At 42.6% G+C, this 14179-nt stretch overlaps 1 protein-coding gene across 2 annotated transcripts in view; it reads left to right on the plus strand.

Moving 5' to 3' along the window:
• The first annotated feature begins 2892 nt into the window (after window positions 1–2892).
• The window catches only part of LOC129812817 (actin-histidine N-methyltransferase-like), a 74774-nt gene continuing 63487 nt past the window's right edge, over window positions 2893–14179 (plus strand). For both annotated transcript variants that reach the window (XM_055864709.1, XM_055864711.1), the window contains exon 1: window positions 2893–2985. The gene's annotated coding sequence lies outside the window, so the exon portion shown is untranslated. The remainder of the gene's footprint in view (window positions 2986–14179) is intronic.

Raw genomic sequence — 14179 nt, forward strand, 5'->3', positions numbered from 1 at the left:
ATATAATTAGTCACTAACCAAGAAACAACTTCATCAGATGACAGTCTTATAACATGTTATACAATAAATCTATGTTTTGTTCGAAAATGTGCATATTTGAGGTATAAATCATAGTTTTACATTGCAGCTACAATCACAAATAGCACCGAAGCAGCAAGAATAATTACAGAGAGCAACGTGAAATACCTAAATACTCATCATAAAACATTTATGAAAAATACATGGTGTACAGCAAATGAAAGATAAACATCTTGTGAATCCAGCCAATATTTCAGATTTTTTAAGTGTTTTACAGCGAAAACACAATATAGCATTATATTAGCTTACCACAATAGCCAAACACACAACCGCATTCATTCACCGCAAAGATAGCGATCGCAAAAAAACAGCAAAAGATATAAAATGAATCACTAACCTTGACCAACTTCATCAGATGACTGTCCTATAACATCAGGTTATACAATACACTTATGTTTTGTTCGAAAATGTGCATATTTTGAGATGCAAACCGTGGTTATACATTGTGAATATGTAGCATCGATTCACCAGAATCTCTGGAGAAATTTTGGACAGTCACCTAATCTAATCAAAGAACTCAACATAAACTTTACTAAAAAATACATGTTGGACAGCAAATGAAAGATACACTAGTTCTTAATGCAATCGCCGTGTTCGATTTTTAAAAATAACTTTACCATAACAAACAGCTTACGTTATAACGAGACAGCGCCCGCAAAAAGGAAGGAAAATACGACTAAACATTTTCCACAGAAATACGAAATAACATCATAAATGGTTCTTACTTTTGCTGAGCTTCCATCAGAATCCTGTACAAGGAGTCCTTGGTCCAGAATAAATCGTTGTTTGGTTTTAGAATGTCCTCTTCTCCTGTCGAATTAGCAACCTTAGCTAGCCAAGTGGCGCGAAGATGTCCATCTTCACCTAACGCAGAGAACGGAAAACTCCAAAACTCCTGATAAACATTGAATAATCTGATAAAACTGTATTGAAAAAACAAACTTACAATGATATTATCACATGTATCAAATAAAATCAAAGCCGGAGATATTAGCCGTCTATACCGAACGCTTTTTAGAAGCCAATGCTGATGTCCTTCCGGCGCTTTGGTAGACAAAGGAAATAGTGGTCACGTCATTCCAAGAGCTCTTGTTCGACCTCAGATCAAGCTAGACACCCCATTCCACCTCCCACTGCCTGCTGACATCTAGTGGAAGGCGTATGAAGTGCATGTATATCCATAGATTTCAAGCAAATGAATAGGAAGGCCCTGGAACAGAGCCTCGATTTCAGATTTTTCACTTCCTGACAGGAAGTTTGCTGCAAAATGAGTTCTGTTTTACTCACAGATATAATTCAAACGGTTTTAGAAACTTGAGAGTGTTTTCTATCCAATAGTAATAATAATATGCATATTGTACGATCTAGAATAGAGTACGAGGCAGTTTAATTTGGGCACGATTTTTTACAAAGTGAAAACAGCGCCCCCATATTGACAAGAAGTTTTAAGGGCTTGTAAGTAAACATTTCCCGGTAAAGTCTACACTTGTTGCATTCGGCGCATGTGACAAATTAAGTTTGATTTGATACTCCTGTTCAATTATGAAAATTAACCAATACATGAATCCTGGCTGGACTGATTCTCAATCTTACTTAGGTCATCCTGTACATTTTCCTATGTCAGTCCTGTGATCCCAATATACCTCACTGTCTGCTCCACTATGATCTGTATCTTCATAGTCTTAGATTGTAATGTTTCTGAGCAATTGTTTGCTGCTGTCAGAAATGTAACAGCCTTCTTCATGTCTACTACCAGTCTTGTGTTCTCCCCCATTCTGCTCCCTGCATCACGCCCAACCTGCACTGGAATTCCGGCTCTTCTAGGTGCCCCGCTTGTTTCTGCGTGAACTACTGTACTACTACGGCTTCTGCATACAATATTTTACACTCACTCCTCCTGCTGCCCTTCCACCTGTCTTTTCATCACTGCACAAGCCCTATAGTTACAGCTCTTTAACTGTACCATGTCTCCACATTTCCCATATCCATATCCTCCCCCACATGTCTCACATCTCCTTTTGCCTTTACACAACGCTGCCACATGCCCTTTGACAGATTACAGCAACGCAACAGTTTCGGAACAAACTCTGACATAGTAACTCATATATCCAATCCTATTTTTTTCTGTCTACAATTTCTTCAAAGTTTAGTAGCACTGACAGGCTATCTACCTTTTTCCCATCTGGTGTTAGCTGGAGGTTCTTTGCCTCAATAAGAGAGCCTCCCTTCAAGTGGTCCTTTATTTCAATTCAGTTTAAGGGCTTTATTGGAATGGAAAACATATGTTTACATTGCCAAAGCAAATGAAATAGATAAACAAAAGTGAAATAAACTACACAAAACTAACAGTAAACATTACTCACAAAAGTTCCAAAAGAATAAAGACATTTCAAATGTCATATTATGTATATATACAGTGTTGTAATGATGTGCAAATAGTTAAAGTACAAAAGGGAAAATAAATAAACATAAATATGGGTTGTATTTTCAATGGTGTTTGTTCTTCATTGGTTGCCCTTTTCTTGTGGCAACAGGTCACAAATCTGCTGTGATTGCACACTGTGGTACTTCACCTAATAGATATGGGAGTTTATCAAAATTGAATTTGTTTTTGAATTCTTTGTGGGTTCTTCTTGACCAATCCATACGAAGAACCGGTCAAAAATGTGCCAATAGCAGAGAAATGAAGAAGAGCACACATTCCAACAACCAATACAAATCAAGAACGGTAACATTGTTTACGTGGGTGTAGAACGTTTGTGATCCAATCAAATCGTTAGAAAAAATATGCTACATTCGTGGCTCGCCCAAATCAACATCCATGTTAGGTTTTGCTCCCTACCTTGTGCAAGAGGCTTGAATTCCAGTTTGACAGGAGAGGAACTAGCTACTGTACTCAATTACAAGGTAACTTAGTTTATAAAGCAAGTTATTAGCAATTATGTGCATGCAATTACTAATCATTCTGCTTGCCATTTAGCTAAAGCTTTACCTGTCATTCCTGCATTGCGGCGCGAACGTCACTTTCATATTTGCGAGCCAAGCTAGCTGGTTAGCTAACTAGCAAGTGTGTGTTATAATTTTGCCTTTCAAAAACACTATTGTTGCTGGTTGTTTCCCAATTCTATATACTAACTAGCGAGAGACCTTAACGTACTAGTTTGATAATCACATTCTACGATATGTTTCTTGGACAAGGGAAATTAATCGGCTCGTCTGCTACAGTACACTGCAAAACCACGACTGTTAGCCAGTTTGATGGCGTGATTCAGTTGGTTCGCTAGATAGCTTGACAGACCTAGCTGAAAAGCTAGCTAGTTCAGTTGGACTGGGAAGCTATTTTAAAGTGATCTGTTGCCAGTGAGTGTCACCTGCTTTCTAGCTATCCTGCTAGCTAGCTAGTACAGTGGAATTGATTAGCTAGTTTTAAGCAACAAGCTTCCTTGAGGGAAGTCAGGATGAATAAAGCCCTTTTCTATAATGTTCAACAATCCTTCTATCGCAAGGTAACATCTTGGGGGGATAATTCGACCATGTTGGATTGGTGGACAGCTTGTTACCATGGTTACTCCAGGGCTCTCAGTCTGAAAGAAGTTGCTGTAAAAAAAAAAATGCAAGTCTCTACAAGGCAGAATGTTGAATAGAGTGATATTTACACCAGTGGAGGCTCCTCAGAAGAGTAAGGGGAGGACCATCCTATTGAAACATTTAGAAAGTTATCCTTTTTTAGATACAGCTGTACTATACATTCACGTCACCAAATAACTGATTCAAACACTGTTTTGCAACGAGGACAACAATTTTACCCAGAGGACACTATTTTCTGTCCTACTCTGGGTACATTGACTTCAATACAAAACCTAGGAGGCTCATGATTCTCACACCCTTCCATAGACTTGCACAGTAATTATGACGACTTCCAAAGGACGTCCTCCAACCTATCAGAGCTCTTGCAGCATAAACTGACATGTTATCCATCAAATCAAAGGATCAGAGAGTACAGCTAGCACTGCAGTGCATAAAATGTGGTGAGTAGTTGACTCAAAGGCCAGTTTTGAACAAATTAATTTATTCAAAAATTAAGTTGAAGCAGCAGAAAAAGAGCTCAATATTTCATTATTTCTTTTCACTTACTTAGCTAGCTAATTTAGCCTAATCAAACACCCGGCTCAAACAGAGAGGAATGATATTTATGTTAGCTAGCTGGCTAAGGCTAACCAACACACCTTGATAGCTAGCTGACTAAGGCTAACCAGCACACCTTGATAGCTAGCTGGCTAAGGCAAACCAACACACCTTGATAGCTAGCTGGCTAAGGCTAACCAACACACCTTGATAGCTAGCTGGCTAAGGCTAACCAACACACCTTGATAGCTAGCTGGCTAAGGCTAACCAACACACCTTGATAGCTAGCTGGCTAAGGCTAACCAACACACCTTGATAGCTAGCTGGCTAAGGCTAACCAACACACACTGATAGCTAGCTGGCTAAGGCTAACCAACACACCTTGATTACTCCAATTTGTCTCTTGACCTGTGCACCTCTGTTATAAACGTTAATTTGTAGGCTAGGTTGTAGCAACCCCACAGTACACCCGGAAAGCATTCAGACCCCTTCCCTTGTTCCACAGTTTGTTACGTTACAGCCTTATTCTAAAATTGAGTAATTTTACAAAATTCCTCATCAATCTACACACAATACCCCATAATGACAAAGCGAAAACAGGTTTTTAAAAATGTTTGCTAATTTATTAAACAAGAAATTGTAAATACCTTATTTACATAAGTATTCAGACCCTTTGCTACGAGACTCGAAATTGAGCTCAGGTGCATCCTGTTTCCATTGATCATCCTTTCTACAACTTGATTGGAGTTCACCTGTGGTAAATTCAATTGATTGGACATGATTTGGGAAGGCACACACCTGTCTATATAAGGTCCCACAGTTGACAGTGCATGTCAGAGCAAAAACGACCTCATGGCTTGGAAGGAATTGTCCGTCGGGCTGCGAGACAGGATTGTGTCGAGGCACACATCTGGGGAAGGGTACACAACAAATGTCTGCAGCATGGTCCCCAAGAACACAATGGCCTCCTTCATTCTTAAATGGAGAAGGGCCTTGGTCAGGGAGGTAACCAAGAACCCGATGGCCACTCTGACAGAGCTCCAGAGTTACTCTCTGGAGATGGGAGAACCTTCCAGAAGAACAACCATCTCTGCAGCACTCCACCAGTCAGGCCTTTATGGTAGGGTGGCCAGAGGGAAGCCACTCCTCAGTAAAAACTCCACTTGGAGTTTTCCAAAAGGCACCTAATGGACTCTGACCATGAGAAACAAGATTCTTTACTAAGTACTTTGTCGAATCACCTTTGGCAGCGATTACAGTCTCCAAAGGATAAACATAAACAAAATAGAGCTAATCACAGGCAAAATCCTAGAGCAGAACTTAGTTGTCTGCTTTCTAACAGACACTGGGAGACATTCACCTTTCAACAGGACACTAACCAACTGTATGTTAGTTGTGTAGATCCAGCCAAATGGAGGGTCTGACAACAATCAATAAATGTTGATTTTTAGAGTGAACTATCACCCCTCCATTTTGTGACTTACAGTAGGGTAGTTTGGAACTTTGATTCACTGATGCCTCATTTGGTCTGGTTGGTCCTAATGGATGCATACTTGATTGTGTTGGTGGAGGATTCTTGGCAGCCTTTCAAACAGTCTCAAGGGCCAGAGCTAGTGAACAATAACATGGCATGCTATTGGCCAAAACCACTGAAAGGGGGTCAAAGCCTTTGTCCATTTGTGTGGAAGAAGAGGGTTGAAGTTTAGCCTGCACACTGTTTAACTGGGATCTGAATGTCACATTTAGGCTGTCCCAAATCCCAGACACCAACACTGATGTTTCATATCACCCAAGTGATAACTTTCTACAACACCTTTATAAACTCAGCAAAAAAAGAATGTCCCTTTTTCAGGACCCTGTCTTTCAAAGATAATTCGTAAAAATCCAAATAACTTCACAGATCTTCATTGTAAAGGGTTTAAACATGGTTTCCCATGCTTGTTCAATGAACCATAAACGATTAATGAACATGCACCTGTGGAACGGTCGTTAAGACGCTAACAGCTTACAGACGTTAGGCAATTAAGTTCACAGTTATTAAAACTTAGGACACTAAAGAGGCTGTTATACTGACTCCGTAAAACACCAAAAGAAAGATGCCCAGGGTCCCTGCTCATCTGCATGAACGTGCCTTAGGCATGCTGCAAGGTGGCATGAGGACTGCAGATGTGGCCACGGCAATAAATTGCAATGTCCATACTGTGAGACGCCTAAGACAGCGCTACAGGGAGACAGGATGGGCAGCTGATCGCCCTCGCAGTGGCAGATCACGTGTAACAACACCTGCACAGGATCGGTACATCCGAACCTCACACCTGCAGGACAGGTACAGGATGGCAACAACAACTGCCCGAGTTACACCAGGAACACACAATCCCTCCATCAGTGCTCAGACTGTCCGCAATAGGCTGAGAGAGGCTGGACTGAGGGCTTGTAGGCCTGTTGTAAGGCAGGTCCTCACCAGACGTCGCCAATGGGCACAAAGTGCTCTTTACTGACGAGTCGCGGTTTTGTCTCACCAGGCGTGATGGTCGGATTCGAGGAATGAGCGTGTCTGGGATCTGTTGGATGAGAGGGTGAGGGCCGTTCCCCCCCAGAAATGTCCGGGAACTTGCAGGTGCCTTGGTGGAAGAGTGGGGTAACATCTCACAGCAAGAACTGGTAAATCTGGTGCAGTCCATGAGGAAGAGATGCACTGCAGTACTTAATGCAGCTGGTGGCCACACCAGATACTGTTACTTTTGATTTTCACCCCCCCTTTGTTCAGGGACACATGTGACTAACAGAAATGGAATGTCTGTGGAACTTGTTCAGTTTATGTCTGTTGTTGAGTCTTGTTATGTTCGTACAAATATTTACACATGTTAAGTTTACTGAAAATAAACACAGTTGACAATGAGAGGACGTTTCTTTTTTTGCTGAGTGTATATGTTTGTTGGTCAGTCCCTGAATGCTGTTGAATGATTAAAAGCCTCCCATTCCCTGTTGTCACCCCCCAGCCACTGTTGTCAGTCAGCATGACTGACTGAGGTAGGACGTCACACCACGTATCTACCAAAGTGATTCCTGTAAGACGTTACTTTTGCATTAGAGTTTTGATTTATAATCTCAGTGTATGTCACTACTACATGTGTGTTGTTAAAAGGATTTAGGAGACTCCCATTCTCTATTCTCACTCCTCCAGCCACTGTTGTCAGCCTATAGCCTGAATGTTAAGAACAGGAAGACAGCATATCGGCAGGCCGTCACACGGTGCTGTGACACATCTGTCCTCCTTGGCCCTGCACCTAGCTCTTGGCGAGGCCATAGGGTCCATCTCAAATGGCACCCTGTTCTCTATATAGTGCACTACTTTTGACCAGGGCCCATAGGACCGTTTGGAATACACCCATAAACATACAGGCATCTGTCCCACTGTGTCTTATTTATCCTCCGTTTCCAATATTACCTGGAATAAGCCTAAATTGTGTGGCAGCATCAACTGTATTTCAACTGGCACATGTATACAGTGGTGCTGCTGTGTCTGTGAAAGGCAGGCACACTCGGTGCCCATTTATTTCCCTTCAGAGCAGATGTGCTGTTGGAAAGTAAAGTTTCTTGCTGCCAAAAATGACTTTGAACTGTTGTGATCGTGGTTGAGTCTCGGATTTCTTGGGCTTTTGCGAGGAGCTGCAAGAAGGGCAGTTGACAATGTGAGAGCGAGAGAGGGAGGATGAGGGGGGGGGGGGTATCAGAGGAGGCTGGTGGCATGCGCTATAGGAGGACAGGCTCATTGTAATTGCTGGAATAGATTCAATGGAATGGAGGCAAACGTGGTTTCCATATGTTGATGTTTGATACCGTTCCATTTATTCCATTCCAGTCTTTACAATGAGCCCGTCCTCCTATAGTTCCTCCCACCAGCCTCCTCTGAGGAATATGGTTTAAAAGGTGACAGAGAAAGTGAAGAGAGAGGAAGTTAGGGTGAGTGAGTAGAGAAGGCTGGACTTGAGAGGGTGAGTAGAGAGACTGAGCGAGGCAGCTGCAGAGGGGAATGATGAATAAACATGACTCCTAAAATGTCCACATATGTAATGCTAGCTGAACTTTGACACTACTACCATGGCTATTTAAAGCAATCATTATGCCAATGTGAAGGACATAGCAGTCTAATACTGTAAAAAAAATACTACCTTTTGATGTTTCATTTTACAAAATAATAAGTTTCATTCACCTGAGGGCAGTTCCATGGTAATGAATTTACGCTGAGAGTCAGATTTTTCACTTTAAAATGTATGCCAAAGAAAAACCATTTGATTTCAGTTTAACAAACCATACAACTCTATGCACAATGACTACTTTTAACAATTTGCTAATTTGACAACAACACATTTACTGGAAGAACTGTACAGATACAAAGTTATTTTTATTTACTGTGTAAATTGTTTGTCGTTTGTGCATAGAGGTGTGTGGTTTGTTAAACTTTGAAATGAATGTTTTTTGCGTACATTTCAAAGTGAAAAATCTGAATCTCAGCGTAAATTGGAATCGGTGTCCTGCAATTCTACACATTTTGCCATGCTTATGTGTGTTTATGCTATCTGAGTGACTAAAACATTAGAACAAAATCAAAAGGGGCACCATGCCATGATATTTGGGGAATTTTAGATTCACCCTGACCGTCTATTTTTTATTTTGGTGATTGTTAGTCCTCAAAAAGAATCTTATTTAAAAAAATACATTGCCCCATTATCTTGTCGACATATTTTATATCTGGTTGTAGTTGTTTTAAGTTTACACTGAATTTTTTTATTTTTGATTGCAGTGTTGGTGCGCCACTACTTAATGCATAAAAGGGAAACACTGATTGGGTTTATATCATTCATTGATAAATCCAAAAATGTATGTAGTTAGTACAGATTGGCCCTTTAGTGATAAATATTGACAGCGATTACAAAATACAGGTTTTAGGAGCACCAGATAAAAAAAAAAAAAAAGAAAAAAAGATTGAGATATAGTCTAAATTGGGCCTACATAGCTGTGTTTACACAGGCAGCCCAATTCTCATATTTTTTCCACTAATTGGTCTTTTGACCAATCAGACCAGCTCTGAAAAAGATCTGATGTGAAAAGATCTGATGTGATTGGTAAAAAGACCAATTAGTGGGAAAAAATATCAGAATTGTCTGCGTGTGTAAATGCAGACTATGAATCTCCTGAAGAAGCTCTCCCTTGTCTTTTCTTTCTGTGCCACCACGTTTGCATACTACTGAGGCTGCAGGAAAGTGAAGAAATCCTTACAAAAATCCTTAATCTCAAATTAAAAATTCCAGGTAGCGCAGCAAAATATGTAGGCACATATGCCCTGAAAATGGTAGCATTGTAGAGCCCGGTACATTGTCAGTTTACTAGAGTAGGCCTGTCACATTGGACCACAGGCATTGTACTGTAGTTTCTCTCTCTGTGTGACACCATGTTTATTTCTACTGACTGCTTGAGGCTGTTTTAATCTGGCAAAGGCACAGGTTACCATGGCAAGACCTTTTACTGGTATTCTTTTACATGAGATGCTCATCTCGCTCACTACTAGACTGAAAACTAAGTAGAACATTCTAGAATGTTTACACTCTCAAATATTCACTGTAAAAAAATTAACACCCACAAATTATTATTTATTAACTGGTTCCACAGCTTTTTTGTTTACTCAACTTTTCAGTCCAAGTGTTACCTGAACAAAAAAATAAAATGTTGCCCCAAATTTATCTCCAATTTGAACATTTTGGCCAAAATTCAGTCAATTTAAAATACTATGTTTGCTCAACTTGTCTCATTGTTGGTTCAGCTATAAATTATTAATTGGGCATCTTAACAAAAATTATCTGTGCAACTGTTTACATGCACATAAACTGTGCTTTTAACATAGTGTTTTCAACGTACATATTTGACACATGTTAACATTCATGATTACATTGTGCATGCTCATTTATACAGTCATTATTCAACATGTCCACACCTGGGATTTGAACTCACAACCTCTTGGTTCATGGCATTCTGACCTTCCTGCTACGCCACCACGTCTGTGTCATTATCAATTAATCTGACTTTTCTCTCATCATTCATTTGATTTATTATTTAAGCATTTGAGGTTTTTCTGTATAATTGTCGACTGTTGGTGGAGCATATTATTATGTTTTAATATTACTCCTTAATCAGTTTTCTAAATATTTATTTTAGTGTATTTTTAACAGAGCTGATATTTACTTTGAAGTGCAAACTGAAGTCTTTGACACAGACTAGGTGGTGTCGCAGGAAGATTGGAATGTGGTGAACCAATAGGTTGGGAGTTAAAATCCCAGTTAAGAACATGTTGAATAATAATGACTGTATAAATGAACATAATCAAGTTTCAATCAATCAAGTCTATTTTATATAGCCCTTTGTACATCAGCTAATATGTACAATGTAATCATGTATGTTAACGTGTGTCATATATACGCTGAAAACATGTTAAAGGTGTGTATGTTGTGGTGTAACTAGTTCCACCGCATTAAAAGTAAATAAAATATACATTTCTAATTGAATGAACATATGAGACAATTTGTGAAAATAAATTATTTTAAGGGACTGAACTTTTGCCTACGTTTTTTGATGTTGGAGCTAAGTTTGGGACAACTAAAAATGTTAAGTTCAGGTAACACTTTGACTGATAAGTTGAGTGTCATTTTTTAGTTTTTTAAATAAAAGGCTGTGGAACCAGTTAGTTGAAACAACTTTATTTTATTTTTTACAGTGTTTGTTAAGCATCTAGAATTTAGATTCCCCAGTACAACAGGCGGGGACAGTAGTGCATAGCCCACTCCACACTTGCATAAGGACTAGGTTATCAGCCAAGAACTGCTGGTACACAATTTTAGCCCAATGCCCTTATCATCAATCAGCATATGAAAAGTTGTTAATCAGAATGACATGGCAGAATAGTATAATTATTCATTCAGTTTTCTCAGGAAAGGCTTGTTGACCTGCAGAAACACAGACAATGGGCATACAGGATACATACTGGATACTTGGCTAATATCATAGTAGTCTGTTATGATGTAATGCCCTCTCAGTTGAAGTATTAAAGCACAGTTAAATGTTTTCTCTTGAGAAATCTGTGTATGATTTCTATATGGGTACCTGTTCTTCCCCTTAACTATCAAGAGTAGATGTGGGATTGTTATTGAGCCAATATGAACAAAAATATCCTCTTGTTTTACATGCCCAGCCAACCACTATGCTTTGAAGCTTCAACATTAAAGGGATGCTTTGGGATTTTGGCAATGAGGATATCATTTTTATGTCTCTGTTTCTAGTATGAAGGAAGTTAGAGGTAGTTTCGTGAGCCAATGCTAACTAGCGTTAGCACAATGTCTGGATGTACTAGTATACCAAAATCCCTAAGTATCCCTTTTAACTCTGAAGGTATTGGCCCAGTTTAGATTTTGCAGTGTCTTGTGCCCTCTAGTGGCCATTGTATGTAGATACAACTTTTGTTTGTGCTCACGAGGGCTGGGAATGGAACGCTTACCCTATTTTGTTGCCTGGGTCTTTAATTAGGACACACCGGAGCATGTTTTTATTGGACAAGTTCATGTAGTTTGTCCCTCCCTGCTTCAGTTCTTTTTTTCGCCTGTGAATACGACCTGCACAAAAAACCTGTGGTTTGTTTTGATTAAGAAATGTGTGATTTTTGTCATGTTTCTTCTCTTCCTGTCTCTCTCAAGAATCCACTTTAGATGAGTGATTGACTTAGTGCTGTCTGTCTCTCCTCCTCCCCACCTCCTGCTCCCTGACTTAGTGCTGCTGTCCTCCCTGACTTAGTGCCTTCTTTCTCTCCTCCCCACCTCCTGCTCCCTGACTTAGTGCCTTCTGTCTCTCCTCCCCACCTCCTGCTCCCTGACTTAGTGCTGTCTGTCTCTCCTCCCCACCTCCTGCTTCCTGACTTAGTGCTGTCTGTCTCTCCTCCTCCCCACCTGCTCCCTGACTTAGTGCCTTCTTTCTCTCCTCCCCACCTCCTGCTCCCTGACTTAGTGCTGTCTGTCTCTCCTCCTCCCCACCTGCTCCCCGACTTAGTGCCTTCTTTCTCTCCTCCCCACCTCCTGCTCCCTGACTTAGTGCTGTCTGTCTCTCCTCCTCCCCACCTGCTCCCTGACTTAGTGCCTTCTTTCTCTCCTCCCCACCTCCTGCTCCCTGACTTAGTGCTGTCTGTCTCTCCTCCCCACCTCCTGCTTCCTGACTTAGTGCTGTCTGTCTCTCCTCCTCCCCACCTGCTCCCTGACTTAGTGCCTTCTTTCTCTCCTCCCCACCTCCTGCTCCCTGACTTAGTGCTGTCTGTCGCTCCTCCTCCCCACCTGCTCCCTGACTTAGTGCCTTCTTTCTCTCCTCCCCACCTCCTGCTCCCTGACTTAGTGCTGTCTGTCTCTCCTCCTACCCACCTGCTCCCTGACTTAGTGCCTTCTTTCTCTCCTCCCCACCTCCTGCTCCCTGACTTAGTGCTGTCTGTCTCTCCTCCCCACCTCCTCCCTGACTTAGTGCCTTCTGTCTCTCCTCCCCACCTCCTGCTCCCTGACTTAGTGCCTTCTGTCTCTCCTCCCCACCTGCTCCCTGACTTAGTGCCTTCTGTCTCTCCTCCCCACCTCCTGCTCCCTGACTTAGTGCTGTCTGTCTCCTCCTCCCCACCTCCTGCTCCCTGACTTAGTGCTGTCTGTCTCCTCCTCCCCACCTCCTCCCTGACTTAGTCCCTTCTGTCTCTCCTCCCCACCTACTGCTCCCTGACTTAGTGCCTTCTGTCTCTCCTCCCCACCTCCTGCTCCCTGACTTAGTGCCTTCTGTCTCTCCTCCCCACCTCCTGCTCCCTGACTTAGTCCCTTCTGTCTCTCCTCCCCACCTACTGCTCCCTGACTTAGTGCTGTCTGTCTCTCCTCCCCACCTCCTGCTCCCTGACTTAGTGCCTTCTGTCTCTCCTCCCCACCTCCTGCTCCCTGACTTAGTGCCTTCTGTCTCTCCTCCCCACCTCCTCCTCCCTGACTTAGTGCCTTCTGTCACTCCTCCCCACCTCCTGCTCCCTGACTTAGTGCTGTCTTTCTCTCCTCCCCACCTCCTGCCCCCTGACTTAGTGCTGTCTGTCTCTCCTCCCCACCTCCTGCTCCCTGACTTAGTGCCTTCTGTTACTCCTCCCCACCTCCTGCTTCCTGACTTAGTGCTGTTTGTCTCTCCTCCCCACCTCCTGCTCCCTGACTTAGTGCTGTCTGTCTCCTCCTCCCCACCTCCTGCTCCCTGACTTAGTGCTGTTTGTCTCTCATCCCCACCTCCTGCTCCCTGACTTAGTGCCTTCTATCACTCCTCCCCACCTCCTGCTCCCTGACTTAGTGCTGTCTGTCTCCTCCTCCCCACCTCCTGCTTCCTGACTTAGTGCCTTCTGTCTCTCCTCCCCACCTCCTGCTTCCTGACTTAGTGCCTTCTGTCTCTCCTCCCCACCTCCTGCTTCCTGACTTAGTGCCTTCTGTCTCTCCTCCCCACCTCCTGCTCCCTGACTTAGTGCTGTCTGTCTCCTCCTCCCCACCTCCTGCTCCCTGACTTAGTGCTGTTTGTCTCTCATCCCCACCTCCTGCTCCCTGACTTAGTGCCTTCTATCACTCCTCCCCACCTCCTGCTCCCTGACTTAGTGCTGTCTGTCTCCTCCTCCCCACCTCCTGCTTCCTGACTTAGTGCCTTCTGTCTCTCCTCCCCACCTCCTGCTTCCTGACTTAGTGCCTTCTGTCTCTCCTCCCCACCTCCTCCCTGACTTAGTCCCTTCTGTCTCTCCTCCCCACCTCCTGCTCCCTGACTTAGTGCTGTCTGTCTCTCCTCCCCACCTCCTGCTTCCTGACTTAGTGCCTTCTGTCACTCCTCCCCACCTCCTCCTCCCTGACTTAGTGCTGTTTGTCTCTCCTCCCCACCTCCTGCTCCCTGACTTAGT

This window comes from Salvelinus fontinalis, chromosome 16 (genome assembly GCF_029448725.1).
Source record: "Salvelinus fontinalis isolate EN_2023a chromosome 16, ASM2944872v1, whole genome shotgun sequence".
Lineage (NCBI taxonomy): Eukaryota > Metazoa > Chordata > Actinopteri > Salmoniformes > Salmonidae > Salvelinus > Salvelinus fontinalis.